The 17,929-nt window shown below is 41.3% G+C and overlaps 1 long non-coding RNA gene across 7 annotated transcripts in view; it reads left to right on the forward strand.

Annotated features, from left to right (window-relative positions):
• LOC106631071 (uncharacterized) overlaps positions 1-17,929 on the forward strand; it is a 189,547-nt gene that overhangs the window by 158,962 nt on the left and 12,656 nt on the right. For all 7 annotated transcript variants that reach the window (XR_008731631.1, XR_008731630.1, XR_008731632.1 and 4 more), the window contains one exon: positions 14,945-15,055. This is a non-coding gene — a long non-coding RNA (uncharacterized LOC106631071). The remainder of the gene's footprint in view (positions 1-14,944; positions 15,056-17,929) is intronic.

Raw genomic sequence — 17,929 nt, forward strand, 5'->3', positions numbered from 1 at the left:
AGAACTTTAAAAGCCCAAGCTTCCAGAACAAAATCACAGAGCTTGTAAAAGAAAATTTCCCAGACTTATTTAAAACCAAGTTTTTGCATTGTTTGAGGTGAAACGCTTATCACGGTTTACAAGCCTTCCCGGTAAATTTTACCGATGTGTTTGGGGGAATTCCCTGCAGGGGGTGGTGGTAAATGTTGAGGAAAGAGCTATAATGTAATTGTGAAAGCATGAGAAACCATAGAAGGTTTTTCAAATGAATTTTCAGGTTCGTTCACAGCTTGGCTGAAGAGCAGCTGTGGGAAACAAACCTCCTGAGAACTGAAACCACTGAGTCTAGCTCAGAGTTGCAATTTTTCTGTAAAGCAGGGAATTTAAGCATTTCGGTGCTGGGGAAATGAAACTGGCCAGTGCTCTTTTTCACTAGGTGAGAAGGCAGGCCTTTCTGTATGGGTTGGACTTCATTACAGAGACGTTTTCAAGATAAGGAAGAAGAAAGGTTATTTTATGTTTCCTTTAGCTCTGACATGTTTGAGAAAGGAAATATTTTAAAATTCCAGAACTAATCATCAGTCGCTTAATTTCAAGAGACACTGAGCATTATTTTTGAAAGCCTTGGGGTCCTTGTAGCTGCCACTGGTTCAGCTGGGGAGACACACAGGTGTTCATGGTATGAAGAATGAGCAAATGTGTCTTAATTGTTGTCCCACACCAAACTGAAGGGCTCATTTTTGGTGCTGGAATCCACCTGGGAACTGGTATTCTATCACAGAAGCACAAGGATGTGAAGACTTTTCATATCTGTCAGTGAAACTAGGGGGATATTGGGGTAGAAAAAAGCTGGAAATATGATCTGGAAAACAAAATTTAAATTGACCAAAGGATGTTTATAAAGCATTTTTGTGATGTTAAAGATGTTTATTAAATCCACTTTTTTTCTTTAACAAATGAGAGGAGGACTAGCCCTTTCTGTGCCTTTGCCCTGTTACACTAAGTTACACAGTGGTGTGAAACTGGAAATGTGTGTTATAAAATCTAAGTAAGATGTTTCTGTGCAGCATTCCACACAAAGTAGCATTGTAGAGCTGAACCTGCAGCTCCTGAACTCTGCTTCAATTTCTCTGATCATCCAGATAATTTCTAACAGAAGTCGAAGATAACTGAATTCTTCTCTTCTTTTAAAGCTCCTTGGGTAACCAAAGCTATCCTTGCATGGAGCAATGAAGTAGTGTAAGAATGCCAATGTGCTGCGTAATTATATATTTGCAGTTTGTTCTTGAGCCCGGCAGCTTGTGAGATTAGCTTTCTTCACTAACTCCTGCTCCAGCCTTGGACATTTGACAGTGCAGGGGTGCTTTCCCTGCATCACAGCTGAATTGCATCCCAGTAAATGGTCCATACGAGAAGCACTTGGAGAGATGGTCCTTTGGATGTTTTGTTAGAAGAAACAGAACTTCAGGCAGCTGCACAGCCATGCAGTGCCCCTTTTTCTCAGGTTGTACAGGATATTTTTTTCTAATGGCCCTCTTACCAGACTAGCCTGTGTTTTTGCTATGTATGCAGGCTCCCTGAGCACGTGTAAACAACCTCCTGAAGCGTGTCAGTGGCACTATCACGTTAAGGATTACAATATGTTTCTAGCTGTTTTCTCTGTGTGGGAGACAACATGAAATATGGAGCATGCTTCTCTTATGATTCTTCCCTTTATAATCTAAATTTGCAGATTCATTTGTTCCAACAATTCATGAAGAATTAATGTGGAACAGACAATTTTTTTAAAAAAAAGTATATTATAAATTTGATCACACTTTAAAATGAGTGCCATTAGGATCCAGATTTTCAGAGACTCCCAAGTGCTTTACTGTCCAATGATTTAAATTGGAATGAGATACCTCGACACCTTTTGAAGGTCTGCGGCTTTATCTTTTAATAGCCACTGTAATAAAGAGGTGGGGTTGTTGTGATAACCTCACAAAGCCTGCTTGTTGTGGTGATAACCTCATCTTGAAGTGTCCACCCTGCAAGACCTCCCCAGCTTTTATCTCTAAAGCACCAAGTTCTTCAAATGAATTTTCATTTGTTCTCAGCTAGATAAGCAGTATCCTCGTAATATCCACTTGCTACACTGTCTTCATTGACGCATATAGCCTGTGTGGTTAAGTCTTTATCAGATTAGTGCTTATCAGGCTGCACAAACGCAGCCTGGACACTCTTCTTGTATCTCCAGAGTTACGTTAAAGACTAGTCTGCCCTGTAGGTTAGCACAGTCTCCATTCAGGAAAGTGTTTAAACACATGCTTAAGCAAGTAAATAGTCCCATTTAGTGGTAATACAGTTACTCCTTTGCTTTGTTAAGAATATGCTTAAACATTTCCTTGGATTAGAGCTTGTGGTTGGCTGACTTATTGTGCAAGTATGCATCTGTATAGGAGCAGGAAGGATATAATTGTCAAGCTGGAACTAGGTTCTGATGTTGCATAGTTAAATGTGACAAGTATGCACCTATTGCAGGTGGCGTTATTGGAAGAGGAAGTACCAGTTTTCCCAGTAGTACCCAAGTGGTTTTGAAGAATGAAAAACATTCGCAGAGGAAAATGTTGTGCTGACTGTGTTGTAAACTCTTAACTAAATCGGATTTAATGCAAGAAGATCACTTATGTAATGGATAATTGAAATATGGCATAAGTGCATGTGATTTGAGTTCATGCTGAAGAAAAAAAAATACACCGAAAACCCCGATCAATTTGCCAGAACAAAGTGATGTTGCTTTTAAAGTAGAGAGACGTTTTATATTTCATGCATGGGCAGTTAGCAATCAAGGCATAAATTTCATGGAAGGGATAGTAGGTCACCTGTTCTCTTGCTCTCCAACCTGAACTGCTCAGTATTTCTGTAGTCACTGATGTAACTGGCATTGACAGCTAACCAACAACTGTGGAATTCTTCTGGAGTGTGTTCTTACAGAGGTGACAGACATTCAGCCCCGTGAGGGAAAAATTTTACTGTGGGATTTTCCCAATTTGTAATTGAGTTTCTTTGGGGAAGAGAAGAGGAAGAGAAAACATCCCATGAACATTGGCAATGGTGGTAGGTCGCGACCTGTGACAGTGAGTCAGAAACATGCCTTGGTGATTTCTGCCAGGTGGCTTAGGGCTTTGGTTCCCCAGAAGTTCAGCTGCTTGCAAGAGCAGGTCTTTGATGAGAAGGGAGAATTTTTTTTTCCAGAAAAATTTCCCTGGATAGGGTACCTTGCTTCATGGTTGATCAGAACACAAGTCTAGGAGGGATAAATAGCATTTCTAAAAAGAGATACATGTATCTGGTGTTGTACCCTGGCTTTAAAAGGTATCCTTCACAGCATTTGAGGTGTCTGAAACTACCCCTACTCAGCAGTTTGAGTTCACTTACAACTTTCTTACTCATCTCACTAAAAGTACCAAAGAAATAAAACTATTCCTTTGTATCCTTCCAAAGTGGTCAGGAAATACTCCCACACGTTCAAGAAAAGCACCAATAGTAACAGGATGCCTAAAATTCAGGGGACTTGAATATCCCTGCCTTTCTTCCATGAACTTCAGTGCAGTTATTTATATCTGTACAAATGAATGGTTAGCACCTGGTCACTTTGCTCACCCAAACTGTAGATAATGAAAAATCAGGACCGAACAATTAGATACATTCTTGAAGTAGCAACATTTTGGTTCATTCATTAAGGAGCTTTAGTTAACTTTCCAGTATGGGTCATAGTTTTGTGAATCCAGCCTGTGGTAAGCATGAGCCTGTCACAGCTTCTTGTTGGGAATCTTGGCTGTTTCTAACCTTAGATGTGTGGTTAATCTTTGAACTGCAGAGATCCTTGGACCAATCTCCAGTGTGGCAGCCAAGATAACAGCCATTATACATAGTAATGAATTATACCGAGTTTCAATTCATATACATTTTGTAAATGATTAATAGCTGCTTTAGCAAATAATTGTTAACCCTAGCATGTGTAGTGCCCTGACCTGTAAAATGTTTGTAACATCTGTGAATAGTTGATTGCCTACTTATAAACTGCTTATAAATGGAAAGTTAGTATGACATGTGACTAAGTGCAGGAACAGAGGAGAGGACAGGGCATTTGGCCTCTGTAAGATCCAGTGGATTCTCATGCCATGGCAGGGCTGTGAGACCCTATATAACTGTGAGCAGAGGCAGAAAATCGTCTCCCTTTGCACACGTGCTGTTTACTGTACATTACCTAGAATTTGTCAGAGCGCTTTCGTCTCTAATGCGTATGGGATTTATCTTGAGAATACAGATAAGAAGGTATTATGATGACTGGCAGCTGGGAAAAAATGGGGAAATGCTGCCTGTTTCAGTGCTAGAAGGCACTGGATGGCTCTCAGAGGAGATGTGTTGCATTTCCATTGTCAACTTCGGTGGTGCTGGAGGAGTCAGTTCCTTCCTTTCTCAATGCCTTTCTTTCTCCCACTGCTTTGTTTGCTGTATGTGTCTACATCACAAATCATTTGGGGCTGAGGCTGAATCTCATACTCAATTTGATCCTCCAAACTCTACCCAAGTATAAATAATCAACAATATACCAAAATACAAGTAACAAAACCCACAAGTATCTTTCAATATAATGGTGATAAACATGTTTTCCTTTATTTTCTCTTTAATCTTTCATTTAATGATTCTTTTCTGTCTGGCTTGAGTCACCCATGTTTCCTCTGTTTGGATTGGCTTCTGGTGTGAAGTTTAGCAGCTGTACCTTTTTTTTGTGTGTTCTCTCTCACTGCTGCAGTATGTGAAATTACAGCTTTTTGTATGACAGACAGTTTCGTACATGACTACATTAGCCAGAAAACACTGCAATATCGAATAGATGGAAATCTGTACTTTAGTACCTGGGGCTAGAAGAGCCTATGCCACCCTCTGCCCCATCCCTCCAAACCCCAAAGCTCTAAGGGAGCTCTGAGGATACTGCAGTGTTCAGTTAAATTGGAATTGACCCAAGTGTCCAGGCATTTGTGTTAACTTTTCATGGGCTCTTTTCCTTCCACAGGCCCGTTCATGGGGCTAAAATAACACAGATATAACATAAACATTAAAATAACACAGGATCTCTTCTTCTGATCCAGGCATCAGAAATGACATGAACATGTGATATGGTCATCTCAAGACCACATTAGTTTGGCCCTGCAGATGACTCTCTGAGGCATGTAAAGATGGCTATGGGAAAACATAAACACAAATATCATAGAATGTAAAGATCATCTAGTCCAAACTCTACATACATTTTTCTGTGTGTGTCCTACCCTAATCCAAGAGCCCGCATGTGGACTTTGGAGAGAGCAAGGTGATACCTCTGGTTTTGATTAGCATGTTAGAAAAGTGGGGAAATTTCTGATGTTGCAGGTTGTTACAGTTGTGATAGTTCCAAAAGCAAAGCAGACAGGCTCTAGTTTCCTGGTCCAAAGGTAAAACCTGATCAAAATGATCATGTGTTTGTGAAGGAACTGATGGATGAAATTCTGTAGTATTCACTCAGTTCTGATTTGTAGGTGAAACTCATTTTACAGTTAATCTCACATGACTCTGAAAAGAAGTACTCCTATTGATAACTTGCATGAGTAAGACCTATGCTACATGTGCCTGTTACGGGTGCTCTTCTGAGGGCTTCCCAAATGGGTTTTCTGTTTTTATGTTAATATATGTAACATACTTTGTGGTGTCTACTTTTGTTCTGACAAAATGGGGTCGGAGATCGGCTTGAAGTGAAAGGGCAGCCTCTCTGGAAAACTTGGAAGTTGGGGCCTGGATTGTTGAAGAGAGTGTACAAATTCCTAGGTTCTCAAGTGTTTCTAGAGGACTTCGGTACAAAGCTTTGTTGGGTTTAGTTTGGCTTGTTCTTCGATGTGTCCTCCTCCCGCCCCCCAGGCCATCTTCTCTATCTTTGAGTGTAAGTAACTTCTGGGAGCTCACATGGGTGGCTTGTGCTGCATCACATGCACGGCAGAATCCACGAGAAGCAGAGAGCTGCTGAAATGGTTTTGTATCTGTTTTTACCTGTTGGTTTATATTTGGTAAACACCTGGATTGTTGTGCTGCTGAGTCTTTGGAGAATGGAGACTAGGAAGGAGGGAAGGGTTATGAGCAATTCTGTGGTGGTTTTTTTTTTTTTTTTTTGTGGGTGCAGTTTATTTAGCACCTCTGCAAGATTCAACATGATAACTCTTCAAATCTTAGCACACTACTCAGAGAGGTAGAATGTCATAAAGGTGTCTGGTAAACAGATGTTCCCGTCTTTATAAGCTGCTGGGAAAGTGTGCATCATTCTGAATAAATATGGGAGCAGCTGCAGCTTTGGAAGCTTTAGTTTCCTGAATAAATACTTTGGACATCTATTCCACTTTGGCAGTCGTGGCTGTGGTGATCTAAAGGTATGAGTGAAGCACAGTTTATGGTAATAGACAACAGCATTTATTAAACCAATTGATAACATTAGAAAAATAGATTCTTTTTCAGGCAGTAAAGTCCTTCTTTGGATTTATTAATACTTCTTAAACTTTTGTACCTAGCTAATGAATGTAGAGGGAATCTTCTCTACTGTAAGCTTCTAACTGTTGAGTACATCTTGTGGCATTTTCTTCCTAGTTTAGCTCCTTTAAAACCATTATGATAAACAAGAGTAGAAGTCATCTTGGGAGGGTTTCATAAGTGTTGATGATACTGATTTTACTATAAGCTACTGGATTTTTTTTTATTTAACACATTGTGAAAACTTCCTGAAATTAGGTTAGTGAAAGTGAATGTGTATAAACCTCAATCTAATTTTTCTTTTTAGAAGGAAACCATTAGAACCTAGCAGTAATACATCAGGCTGGTTTGCTGTCAAGATTCTCTTTTTACTGGTAGTGAAGAGTTGTCATCTGCTTTAATGATAGTGATATAGATCTCATTGCTGCCAGACCACCAGAAGATACCTAGAAGTAAGATTGCAAGGCTTAAAACCAGAATAATTTGGCAAGATTACTCAAGGAAGATGTTTTGTTTAGGGTATTCACTTTTCTGGCTTGAGACACTTTTAGGCAGCTGGGTTTCAGGAAATTTGGGTGGCTGATGGTCTTACGTTGTTGGATAACCAAAATTAGCACCTGTCTTTAAAGAATTACTATTTTTTATTAAAACTTAAAATGGGCATTGTGCCCAAAATCATGCTAGAAGACTGCAAAATCCAAAACAGAACTTGAGACTTTTGCCTGAGCTCCCAAAACTGTTGTGAGATTTAAATGAAAAATATGCAGGGAGGAAATAAACGCCTTAACTGGATGAGTCTTATGACATGTTCTGTGCTGCAACACACAGGCTCAGTGGAGTGAGCTAAGTGGGGATTTCCACCATGAGTAGAACTCCTGCTCCTTGGAGGTGTAATTCAGACTTTTTCATTATCTGATCTCTGGTTTGGTTCATTCTTTCCATGTAGCTGGCTATCTATCATATTTGACGGAGAAATTGCTATGACAAAATGCTAAAAGCTCTTGCTCTAGGCTATTTTTAATCTACTGTAGGTGAAAGATCAGAACACATTTTTGGAAGATTTATGTGTCATACCCTTGTGCAGTGCTGGATAGGATAAATGGGAGCTGACAAACTACAGGACATGAGATTTAAACCATTGACCTCTGACACTGAGTCATCACAACTGTATGTTATCACATTTATGTTGAGGAGTTGAAGGCTTTGCTCTGAGGGAATCTCAGATGCTTAGCAGAGGTATAGAAACACAGAACTTATTAAGTCTGTAAGCTTTATTGTTGGTGATCAGTAGTTAAATCTCCTCTCAGGCCGTTGTGGATTTTAGTGCAGAATATTTGTAAGCAGTCTTTTAAGTCTTTGGGCTGTTTGTGCAGAACAACACATCTCTGTTTCTTGAAGAGGGCGTAGCTACTTAACAAGAGTTGCAGACTCATCGTTTTTTGCTGATCCTTTAATAGTCCAGTCTTTCAAACTGCTTGCCAACTGTAGGATCTCAGTTAACTGCGTCCATTTCTGAAACAAAAGCCCTGATAAAGCGAAAAGACTTTGAGATGCATGAAACACTGTTTTCAAGTCAAGTATATACTTCAGTGTTCTGCTGAACTAAGCCCCAAATTTCTGCAGTGCATCATAATGCAAGAGAATGCTAAGGGGAGGATGGATGCATGCAGCTGCTCCTCTGCTTGTGTGACAGATGTCATCTAAACCACTATCAAGCCTTTTTAGAAAACAGGGAGGAGAGGATTGAAGAGAGGGTAAAGCTGATGGAGTGAAAGATGAGTTAAAAAGTGATGGCTAAAGGGAAGGTCTGAGCTTCCTGCAAGCTGGAGCACAGCTTGTGATGGGCACCAGGCTGGAACCTGTCCCGGGTAGCAGATCACAGTGTTTCCTTGTCTTCAGTGCAGTCTTGAGATTTTTCAGGCATGTGCAGCTGACCAGCTGACCCTCCAGGTTGAGATATAGGCTGTATGCAATATTCAGTACTGTTCGTGGTGTGTGCTTCCTAAATTGTACATCATTATGAGGGGCACATAACCAATTAGTATATGGATTTGTTCTGCATGTGCAAATCTTTTCTTGGGCTGAGGAAGTGTCATACAGAGACTTGGCTGAAGAAAAAAAGAAAGCAGTTTAATCTTAACTTGTAATTGTCATCCTCTGACTAATGATAAGCAATATTATGGCCTGCATATCAGCTGTAATTAAGCAGTAAGACACAACAAGGTGTGTGTTACAGAGAGATAACAGGGTGCTTGAGAGCCAATGACCTGCAAAGCACATTATCTCCCAGGCACACAAGCCCTACAGAGTCAGTTTGTACATGTGTGGCAGCAAATCCACTGTCCCCTCTTCCCCCGCCTTCATTCTCCTTTTCAAGGTGCAAAAATTGGAGAGGATTTTCATGTTACTCGTTGTGTCATATGATTTTTTTAAAAGCTCCCTTTTTATATTAGTCAACTTCTGCACGTATAATAAGCTAGTAGGAAACATTCTAAGTTCTCGTTCAGTGGACTTCTGGGAAATTAGCATCACTTAAAATGAGGCCCTTCAGTGTTTTGTTAGACAAGTAGGTTTGGAGTACACGGGGAAGGATTCTCACTGATGATCTAAGCACCAAACTGACAGCAACACTTGATTTGCTCCAAGAAAGGTTTCATGTTGTTTTCAAAGAGAGCAGAGGGAGCTTTGAGCTGGAACATAGTGTTAGATGAAACTTGTTTCAAGGTAGAATTGATTTTTGGTTCAAATTAGAGTTTGGAAATGCGAAGCTTGTACTCTTCGTACTAAACATGAAAACCTTTCCTATCAGGCTGCTGTTGCCCATGTAAATGTCCTCAGCAGACTGGTCAAAATATGATGCTGCATGAGCGACTGCATTACACCCAGGGCTGACAGTGTGGCACAAGTGCTAAAAAATTGCACATCAAGAAAATTAAGCAGATTAAAGTGTCCGAGCCCTATTTCTCTGAGGGGAAGAAAGCATGGTTTCTGTTGTGTAGTGTAGGAATCCTAATGCAAACCTTGTGTTGGAAGAAGAAACCCTCGTGAATGAGACCTTACTAATAGTGACAAGAAAATACAGAGTGGGACCAGTTTTGCCCTGTTCAGTCCTATCAGGGGAGAAGGTCTGCCAAAGGAAAGAGAGGTGGTGATAGGGAGAGGCATGTGACCCTTCCTTGTGCGTTTGCCCCTCTGAAGAAGCTTCTGGAAAAAGGGCCAAGTGCAAATGTCTTTGCACCAAATATTAATGGAATATTTGTGGTGCAGGATGGATGTGTATTTATGATTGTAGGCAGATACTGTGGATGTTTAATTTTTGAACAGTCAGATATGTGTTTTGAGGCTTATTCCTTATGTTACTCCTAATTAAACTTTGCTGGGCAAAAAAACTGTTGCTGTTGATCAAATTTTCATTTTGAGCATCATGGACATGGATCTACTCTCCCTTGGTATGGGGCAGCTATGTACAAAATTAAGATAAAATACAGTAGATCAAATTGCTTAATTTTATTCCTGTGTAACAGTCTCTCTCATGCTTATTTACTCGTTTTTTCTCCCTCCAGCCATACAAATTGAATCCCAGATACCAAATTAGAATGTTGCTGTGATCCTTGTAAACAAACTACTAACAATTTAGTCTAGGCGGAGGAAGAAAAACAGCGGTAAGCTGAGGCAAGAAGTGTCTTATCTAATGTCTTTCAGCCAATAATTGCCAGAACAGAATATGTATTTTTTGATTTCCCAACTTTTTGGCAAAGTGACCCATTGAAATGGGTGGATACTCACTTGGCCAGGTGCAGGTTTTCAGCAGTATGGAAGGACAATCTTCTTGTGGCCTGAGTTGTACTATATAGACATCAGAATCAGAGATGGGTTCTTAGGGTTTGAGTGGCACTTAGCCCATCTGGACCCTGCTTTCAGTTGGATGTCCTAGATATTACTGTATTAAGCCTGAGTTCATGTATTTATATTTTTAGTATAAGACCAGAGAGACAAGGCAGAGGCAGCAGAGACAGCTGTCTCTTCCTCAGAGCCCTTCCACTGGGTGAGACTGTTTCTGATTACAGCTGTAGCACTGTAAATGCCTGCTAGATGTCTGGTGATAATCCATTCAAAGCAATTACAAGGCATCCGTCACCAGCAGGGTCTGAGCCACAGGCTTCTTATCTGGGAAAATTGATGGAAGAGAAGGGGGGGAGCGAGGGAAGAAATCAATGCCTTTCACCTATGTTACCTGCCAAATTGAATTAAACAGCATGGGATCCCTGCTTTACACACTGCGAGAGTCAGAGCTTAAAGAATCTGTTTATAGCAAGCTCAGTTCATGGGCAAGGCAGGTGGGGGAGCCACGCTTTACTTCTACTTGCTCGTAATTTTGTGCGCCTCCACTAACATCAGTGGGACCCATGTGTGCAGAAGGAGCTCAGAACTTATCTACAGAGCCTTGAACCTAACGGCACCAGCTCCAGTTGTGAACCTGGTGCCTGCTGCCAGTCTTAACGTATCGTTCAGTGTTCTTTTTCTTTTTTTGGTGTTGCCGAAGTATCTCATTGCTCACCATATCGCAGTATTTACTTGCAAAGTGTTGTAGAGAGATCAACTATGACATGAATGAAGATACAGTAACTGAATACTTCAGAGGCAGTACTAGTAAAATTCTACTACTTAAAAATGACGTATGTGTTGCATCTCTTGGCAATGCAGTTGCTGCATGGCATGCAATCCAGTACTGAGATCTACTGAAAGTTGCTGGGTCTTGAGTTCAGGGGCAGGTGCAATGCCTACGGAAGCTTTGGGTGTGGGTTGTTTTGTTTGTTTTGTTTTTTAATATGCAGGGAATTATAGCATATTGTGGTGGGTTTTGGTGTTTTGCTTTCATTAGTATATCTACTTCTCGCTTCCCTTATGGGCTGGAAAGGAAAAGGAAAGGAAACTTGACTTCTGCATGTCTGACTGGTTATTTGTTTTGCAAAGCAACGTTGAAATCCAGGAGCTAGGTTTAGGAGTGCTTAACAGTGTTACCCTCTCTAAAATGACACTTCCCCCTGGTAGGCCTGCAATGGACATTGCATTGGCCACCAGTACATCTGTGGAGATGATCGGTAGGTTCTTCCTACTTGATGAATGAACAAATAAGAATGTAGATCCATATAGCAGGGAGGTGGTCACTTGGGATACTACAAAAAAGAATCCATTTGTACCAGTCGAATCAGTTTCATCTGCGGGCTGCATGGCCAACGGCTTTAACATGTTGTATAGTACCTGGTTTTATACTTTGGCCACACAGAGGTGAAGGTTTAATGACGTTTTTTAACAGCTGGCCAATAAAGGAGTTTCTGCAGCTCAAGAATATCTAGTGTTTCAGGTCTTGGAATGTCAGCCATGCTGACAGCATGTGTAGCCACGCTTGTTTCATGAACTCAAAACATCGTGTGGGTAAACTGGGTTTATAAATGTCTGAATGTAAGCTTCATTCCCAAGACAGCGATGATCACTCAAGCTTATGGCCTTTATGGTGTTTACAGAAATGAGCAGATTTTGGAACAAACCTGACCTCCTTTGAAGCAGTTAAACCTCATTTTCCTTTGACCTGTGTAGGTTTCCTCTTGTCCTGCAGGGTTTTTGTCATAGGGTTCATACACGTGGGAGATACAAGGGTAGTCATTTGGGACAAGTGGTACTTCCACCGGAGGACTAGGATAGCTGGGCTGGAATAGGCTCTGGGGAAGTACTTAAAAGCATGAAATTCTCCAGGTTCCAGATTAAGGAGCTGACTCGGCAGAAAACAAATACAAAGGTAAATTCAAAAAGTTGAGCCAGAAAACCCGCAGATACTGTACAAAACAATTCCACTAAATCAGCTCAGTGCAGAGATCTGTGGAAACTTTTTTCCCTCCCAAATAAAAGCGTGTGGGAATTTGCATTGTAGTCAGGTACACTTAAAGTGCACATAAGCCATCTAATAAAAATTCCACTGGAGTGTACGTCACACAGCTGTGTTTTATTATATTTGTGCTCTCTTCCTCCTGACAGTGCCTTTATAACTGGATTACTCACATATCATCATTAACTCTGACACTCCTGGGTTTTTACTGCTTCCCTGGTTCCTATCATTTCCTGCAAGTTTTATCCCTTCCTCACAGATGTGCCAAGATGTATTTCTTTAATATCTTTTCAGCAAATGAACGTGGGAGCCTGTAAAAAGTACAGTTTGGATACCATGGGCAGTTACAAGGGCTCACATAATTTCTACTGACCCCCCCTACCAAACCCCTGTTTCTGCTACGTGTATGTTCAGTTTTCCCTTTGCCACATCTGTTGGGTATAAATAAGGGGTGCTGCCTGCAGTAACATGGAAAGGATCGAGGTGCAGTGCTGAGCTGTTGTTTAGTCCAAGGTTGGGTATTTTGCAGCCATTTCTTTTAGTTGTGCTCTGTACAGCGTTCTGATTTACTGTGTATACACCACGTGCAAAATGACCAGCTCTAAGAGCTTGTGGGGGGGGGGGGGGGGGCGTAGGTTTTTGGGTTTGGGTGGCTTGATTTTGTTTTATTTGGTTTCTTTTGTTTCCTGGTGCTGAATAATATAAGCTATTGACTAAGACATGAAATCTCTTTACTTCAGGTCAGGCCTCAGGAAATTTGATTTTTATGTCTGATCTCCAGCAGCCAGTTTGAGCTTGGGTCAGTTCAGCTCACTTTGCTATTGATTTTTCCCCGCCTTGTTCTTTCTTGTTCCAGTTTGAATGAAACTTCTTTGGGGTAGGGACTGTAGCTCGCTCGCATTGGTAGGGAGCTGAGCACAAAGCGGGCTGAGGCCTCTAACAAACTTTAACTCCTGCTTCATGAAACGAAGTTGAACTCCAGGGGTACTCCAGCATACCAAGTCCTGTGAGTCAGGTCTCTGTGGACGTTGCCAGCTTTAGCTGAACCCAGATTTATCAGTTGATCTCAAAGTATTTTTGTTGTGCTGGAGAAGAAGGGAACCCTGGATTTTTGGTTGCAGACTAGGCTGCAGCTCACAGAGCTGTGCTCATTCCCAAGCTGTTCAGATTCCTTGTGGGAGCTTGCCTGAGGTGTCCAACAGATCAGAGCTTTTTGCTTGGGAACACTGAGTTCTGCAGGAGCCCGCAAGCAAGCTTGGCGAGCTCTTGCTTCCATGTTGAATGGGGGTGCTGGCAGGTGGGTCGGGATGTGAAAATAGGGTTACAACCGATTGATTGACCGGTACTGTAAATACCTGTAGGACTTCTTGCAATATAGAAAATATATTGTCATTATAGCAACAACTTGGCAGCCAGTATATGCAAAAGCATTTCCTCCGGTGCTGTTCCCTTCCCACAGCTTACACTGAGAGTGTAGAAAGAGAAAATACTGTGTGATACTCAGTGAATCAGTGCAGTGACAATGTGACTGCCCTTTTGGTTTTGGAGGTACTCCAGAGCGTTCGACTGAGTAGGTTCACATCTGATTCCTAGTGGTTTGGTTCTTATATTAAGGAAACTAAAGTTATTTCGGCAGAATAACTAGAATTTTCAAAACCCAGTTACCTCCTTAATCATAAACACCAGACAGTTTGACTGGTCTTTCTTACCAGTAGTATGTGTTGCTGCACTCGGAGTTCCCTGGTGACAGAGTATGTTTTCAGCCTCTGCTATTAAGTCTTACCAATCTAAACCTGGTTTTATATCTTGTTTCTGCAACAGGAATAGCATGACAAGTCAGTCACTCTGAGAAGTAACACCAGGAGAGGTGGCTTATCTCTTCAATGCAAAGTTGTGCTCTGGACGTAGCCAGGTTCCTCAAATGGTCACAAGTGCTGTGTGACTTAACGTAACACATTAGGCAGTAAGAATTTCTATGGAACGAATCCTCAAAACAGACTAAACAATTCTTCATTAACTCTTTTTTAATCATTGAACGAGCAATGACAAACAATTTGCTTCATTTTCCCATTTTCCCTGTCTGTAATTTGCCCTATATTTTAAAGACCAGTCGTCTTGCTCCGATTCGTCTGTGCAAATGGGCATTTTGGGTGACACATTGATGGAGTTAAGAGGTGGTGATGACCTTTGCATGAACTGCAGCTGCATCTGTAGAGGCATGTTGCCAAAAGAAAGACTATAAAAATCCAGTAAAGGTGAGGGAAATGGAGTAAAAGAAAAGGTTTTAATGAGTGACCATGAGTGTTTCGGATGTCTCAATTTCTTGCTGCCCAGTAAGAAACTCTCTGACAGGCACCTGACTTCATGCCTTTGGAAAATGTGGCTCTTCCCAGTGTGTCCCCAGCTGTCTGTTCAGGCTCACAAACCACACCTGAACACCTCATTTACAATGTCAAAATAAACTGGTTTTTTTGGGTGTGATTTTTGGGTTTATATACCAGCCAGTTAACACAAAAGAATTGATAGTATTTTTGTGTGTCTTTTCAGGTTTTGCCAGAATTTACCTATAGCTCCGTGAGGATCTGTGACAGTCATCTAAAGTATACATCTTTTGTCAGAAAGACTTGCGTTCAGGACAGTGGAGGAGGCAAACGAAAGGTATGTTTGTGGTTTTTTTTCTTTTTATTTTTGTGTTTGTGCTTGTACTCTAGGTCAGTTAACTGAAAGCTCCTAGAATACAGAGGAGCCAGATAAATTTGGGATAGCTGAAAAGGGATAGTCCAAGAATAAGGAAGGTGTCCAATAGGACTGGATAGCTGGATTCATGCGTCAGAGATTTCCATATGTGAGGCCAAGCCCTATTTCCAAGTTAGCCTCAGCTGACTTTAGAAAGAAACTAAAACAAACAAGGTTTACTCGTAAATTCTTTTGAAAACTCTAGAAGTGCTGTGTCCTTCTTACCCGGCTTGGCAGCTGGCACTAACCCAGGGCTGATACAGATGCAGTTCTGTAATGGCAAATGTACAACAGGGGGAAAACAGGGGGAACAGGCATTCTTCTACGAGGAGGGGCTGCTTTTGTTCAAACCACTGGCCTACACCAGTGCTGGTTTAGAGCGAACCTGAAGCCGTTTTTGTGGTCTGGAAAGATTTGTATCTTGTCTTTGTCTTGTTGCATAACGACTGTGAAGTGTTCTTTTATCAGTGTAGGGGTAGTAGGATCTGTATCTATGTGAATTTGAGTTAATTTCCCGATCTGCTGCAGGATGGTAAGTGACCTTTCCTAAGTGAAGGAATTCTACTATGAAGGAAACAAGCTGGTGAATTCTTTAAAGGGCTAGAGTGTGACTCCTGCCCCTTGTGATATGAGAACATCTTCCTTTCTTTAAAGCCATTTTGCTCCAAAGTGAGGTATTTCCAAAGATACTAAAAATTTCAGAGAAAATGTCGATGTGATGTGCTGACAGAAACACAGCTGGTTTTCCTGAAAGTAACTGGCAATCTGGTCGCTTCAGACCTATTTTTTTGTGTACAAAATCTGCGGAACAACATTACGTGAAGTGTGTCACTTACGCATATCAGAAAACTGAAAAGATTTGTCAGCTGTATACTTTTTAACTACAAGAGATAATTGTCAATAGAGGAAAGTTATTTGAACTTTGTTGTTTAATTTTGGAAACCAAACTAATAGTAACAGATGTACAAGTGAAGGGACATGTATGTGGATTGCATATGGGGGCACAAGATCGTTTTACACATGAAGGATATGGACCTGTGTTTAGATTTAAAACCTTCCTGATTCCCCTGGGTACCAACAAAGGGTGAAAACACCTGTTTGCTGCTAGTCATTTGGGGGCAGAAGTTACTAATGCAGTTGTATTCCATTCTTTAAGGCTTTAGACAATGGCAAATGTGCAAGTGTAAGTTGACATCAAGCTGGAGAGCTTTAGTGTGCTCAGCTGGATGCGTGGGTTAGTGTTTGCAGACGCCAGCCTTCATCTCTGATCACTTATGACCACCAGGAATTGAATCTACGTTGGTTCTGAATTGTTGGAACTGTTAATGGGTCAATTCAGACAGAGTTCTTTGTATTCATTCAAATTAATTGTGTTGGAAGACATCACATGCAATGTGTATGAAGTTAATTGACAATGCTTTGTCATTACCTTATTACTATCTTTAATTTTTTCCAAGGTTAAATTTTTTGTTATCAAGCTATTATAGGAACCCTTTGCTCCAAAACCAAATCAGTCCCTCCGATGCTTCCTGAGTTGTAGTGGCTTGTACACATCTCCTTGTTTCTATCAAAGACACAGATCAATTTTTTTTTAATTATTATTATTTTTTTAATTTTCTCCCAATTGGGACCAAGAGGATGAATGATCCATTTGATTCCAAATACTCCTAAGTGTCCATTGAAGTCACAGACCTGCAGGAAGTGGTTTTGGTAACGAACTCTGCTTTCCCAGACAGTTCTGTGCTACCTGTTGGCAGAGGAATTAAGAGTCCAGCACTGGAGAAACCAATGCAGGTGCCAGAAACTCGTGGGCTGTAATTATGCTACAAAATGAGATTTTAGCAAGAGACACCATTTAGGATAGGAACAGGAGGCCCACAGCCGCAAAGAGAGAATCGAAGCCTTACTGTTTCAGCAGTTTTCTTTCGGGCTGTAGGGTTTTAAATCGACAGCTGAAGAGAGACAGAATGGAGGGTCTGATTTTTTTGTGGTGTTTTGAATTTACGTGGAATGGCACTGATGGGCTAATGGTGACCAGGAGTGGGTGCTTTGCTGCAGTTTGGCCCTTGGAAGAAAACTCATTTTTAATCTACAGTCACTCAACACAGTCAGAGGTAGTTCTAGCCAGACCAAGGGCAAGAGGGGCGTTGCTCTAACCCCCCATACAGAATGCAGTGTATACCATCGTTTATCCAAGAGTCCATCATCACACAGAAGGCTTTAGGCTCGGAGCCTGTAGCTCCAGCACCATCGCTCCCATGGCTTCAGTCACACAGCAGATAGCAAGGGTGGCTGGATGGCTTTGGAGGCTTTAATACTCAGGAAAAATGAGCTCACAGCTTTCTGCGTCTGTGCTCACTTTGTCGGGGTCAGGGGGAGAAGGAACAGCTGATAAACGAGTGATATTCTGGGCGAGCTGGAAGGACAGGGTGCAGGGCTGCTGCAGCGAGACAGGCCAGGGATGTGGGACACGTTTCACCTGCTGCAGAGAAAGACTCCCAGCTCAGCCTGGCTTTGCCCACTGTGAATAGCTGGGTGGTAGAAACGGGAAATAAGCTAACCCCTTAGAAAGCAAGGCTGCAAGGAGTCAGAAATACAAAGTAGTTTTGTTTTTTTTTTTAAGCTGTCCGCTCATTCTCTGGCTTTTCCACTGTTTTACAAGAGTATGTTAAGAAATGTACCAGAGCTGTGGAAATTCTGCAGCCGTTTCTCAGAAAACCATGAGAGAATTACTTTAACATACATTTCCATCTTCTGCTTTTTGCATTTTTCCCCTCTTGTATTTCTTTTTCTCTG

The sequence above is a fragment of the Falco cherrug genome, chromosome 3 (genome assembly GCF_023634085.1).
Source record: "Falco cherrug isolate bFalChe1 chromosome 3, bFalChe1.pri, whole genome shotgun sequence".
Taxonomy (NCBI): Eukaryota; Metazoa; Chordata; class Aves; order Falconiformes; family Falconidae; genus Falco; species Falco cherrug.